Consider the following 3,335-nt stretch of genomic DNA (forward strand, 5'->3'; position numbering starts at 1 on the left):
ACCACTTTTTGTGGCACAAAACTACTTCCATCATTTGTTTTATCCGGTACTGTGTTACCTACAGTCGATGCACGTTACACTTGTAGGGTCATACAGCAAAACGGAGAACACCACCCTAATACACTGAACAAAAATATAAACGCAACATGCAACAGTTTCAGTTCATATAAGGAAATCAGTCAATTGAAATACATTCATTAGGCCCTAATCTAGGGACTTCACATGACTGAGAATACAGATATGCATCTGTTGGTCACAGATACCTTAAAAAAAGAAAAAAGAAGGTAAGGGGGTGGATCAGAAAACCAGTCATTATCTGGTGTGACCACTATTCTCCTCGTGCAGAAAGACACATCTCCTTCACATAGAGTTGATCAGACTGATTGTGGCCTGTGGAATGTTGTCCCACTCCTCTTTAATGGCTGTGCAAAGTTGCTGGATATTGGCGGGAACTGGAACACAGTGTTGTACACGTCGATCCAGAGCATCCCAAACCTGCTCAATGGGTGACATGTCTGGTGAGTATGCAAGCCATGGAAGAACTGGGACATTTGCAGCTTTCCGGAATTGTGCACAGATCCTTGCAACATGAGGCTGTGCATTATAATGTTGAAACATGAGGTGATGGCAGCGGATGAATGGCACGACAATGGGCCTAAGGATCTTGTCACGGTATCTCTGTGAATTCAAATTGCTATCCATAAAATGCAATTGTGTTTGTTGCCCGTAGCTTATGACTGCCCACACCATGTGGAACTCTGTTCACAACATTGACATCAGCAAACCAATCCCCCACACGTGGTCTGCAGTTGTGAGGCTGGTTGGACGTACTGCCAAATTCTCTAAAACAACGTTGGAGGCAGCTTATGGTAGAGAATGAACATTGCATTCTTTGGCAACAGCTCTGGTGGACATTCCTGCAGTCAGCATGACAATTGCACGCTCCCTCAAAACTTGAGACATCTGTGGCATTGTGTTGTGTGACAAAAATGCACATTTTAAAGTGGCATTTTGTTGTCCACAGCACAAGGTTCACCTGTGTAATGATCATACTGTTTAATCAGCTTCTTGATATGCCACACCTGTCAGGTGGATGGATTATCTTGGCAAAGGAGAAATGCTCACTGTCAGGGATGTGAACAAATGTGTGCACAGAATTTGAGAGAAATAAGCTTTTTGTATGTATGGAACATTTATGGGATCTTTTATTTCAGCTCATGAAACATGGGACCAAAACTTTACATGTTGGGTTAATATTTTTGTTCAGTGTATTTGATGAGCTACTGGCTATAGTAAGCAGCTTGGCAAGGCACACGTTGGCCAAACAACTTATCAGGGGCTAGCTTCATGGCTAACATTTATGGGATCTTTTATTTCAGCTCATGAAACATGGGACCAAAACTTTACATGTTGGGTTAATATTTTTGTTCAGTGTATTTGATGAGCTACTGGCTATAGTAAGCAGCTTGGCAAGGCACACGTTGGCCGAACAACTTATCAGGGGCTAGCTTCATGGCTAACGTCACCTAGTTAATATTAGCTGGATAGCTAGCTAGTGACATCAAAAGTGGATGAAGATGGGGATAGGTGGGATACTAGGTTGTTTCTGGAGACATGTTATGCACAGCAGCGCTACAGTAGCAGCAAGTGGCCTATGGGTCACTAACTATATACAAGGCTAGCTAGCTATAATATAGGTAACTGTGCAGTGAAATAAATCCATATTGTTGGATTCTAGCTTGGAATAGACTTAGTCATGGTACCATAGTAGAACTTATTGATTACTTTACATGTATAATGAATGTACATTTGGGGGTCATTGGAGGATGCAAAATAACTAGGTGTATGGAAAGTTACTGAGTGAGAAAGGTGAGTGCAGAAAGTTTACATTCTCTCAGAACATGTTATTGTTAAATCTCATGTTTCTGGCAAAAAGACAACAGTGTGGTTCTGTCACTGATAAGGTAGGACAGCCGTGGAGTATGGAGGAGTGAGGAATTCGGCCCGAGGACAGGTCAGATGAACTGAGGTCAGGTCAGATGAAGTGACAAGGAACAGTTCTATTACACACACACCACATAAGTTCCTGCCTAGCAATAGAGATGTATTGGCTGTCTAGATGTGCAAGGAGTTGACGGCGCCTAGTAGGGGGGTATAAATATATGTACTTGTGTAAACACGTCTTTTCCTCTGCAGCTGTTTGACCCATTTGGATGAATAAACTTGGTTTGAGCTTTACTAGTCTACCATGAGTTTTACGGTAACAATATGAAGTAGCTATATTCATATACTGTATAACTCTGTGAGTAAATCACTGCTTTATCAGTACTAGCTGACGCTACTGCACCAACTTTATGTTACCAAACACAAACTGTCTCCAAAACCAGAAGGTGTCTCTACAGTAATAAACTTAGCTGTCAAATCAAGTGTGTGGTTGCAAAGTAATATTAAAATGTATAAACTACAGTTCAGGCAAATTTGTAAGGACAAATATTTTTTGTTTCAATTAGCTAGCTGGCTTGCTTTCAAAGATGGAAGAGTGGGTGTATATAGGTAGTGAAATCTGTTCATCCCTCAATTTTATACTTCTGTGTTTAGCAGAGTAACATTGTGAGCACCAAATGTGAGAACTAATATTGTAGTTGCCTATATGCCATTTTCTCTAAGGCAACTCATCCCAGCCACAGAAGTGAAACCATGGTCAGACAGACACCTTCCTCTCCACAGAGAATGCTTGAGTATGTCATTGTGAAGTTTATAGAATTTAGGCTATGCATTGATCCATGATAAGCAGACAATGTGACTATTGAATAACTCCACCTTTGTGTCTGTGTTTTTCAGTCAGACAATTCAGCCTCACTGAAATTTGTCCAGAAAAATACAGTGTTCACATTCATTTTAATAGGTTATTTTGAAGATAGGCATATGTCACTGTAAATAACATAACTCATACACACCCAGTAAACAGAGAATATTCTCTTTCTCCCAAAAATGCAAATCAGGTTACTGTCCAGGATTGTCCAACCCTGCTAAAATCCCTTCACCTAGGTGAAGTAGAGTAGAGTCAGGACTACAAGGCTGGACAATCATGGGTAGCTTGACCCGGGTGTTGATATACACAGTGGGTAGGCACCCGACAGCACTGTCTTGACTGTATACAGAGAGAAATAATCCCTTCCTGACTGTCATTTCTCTGGGTTAAACTAAAAACAGCAAAATGGTAATGTATGGACCAGATCATTTCAACAACTTAACCATGTGTTTTGTGTCTTACAGGACTGAGGATTGCGGGCTGTGTGATGCAGACCAAGGACAGAGGCTGAGCAAGCATCAAT

The sequence above is a fragment of the Salmo salar genome, chromosome 05 (genome assembly GCF_965601325.2).
Source record: "Salmo salar chromosome 05, fSalSal1, whole genome shotgun sequence".
Classification (NCBI taxonomy): domain Eukaryota; kingdom Metazoa; phylum Chordata; class Actinopteri; order Salmoniformes; family Salmonidae; genus Salmo; species Salmo salar.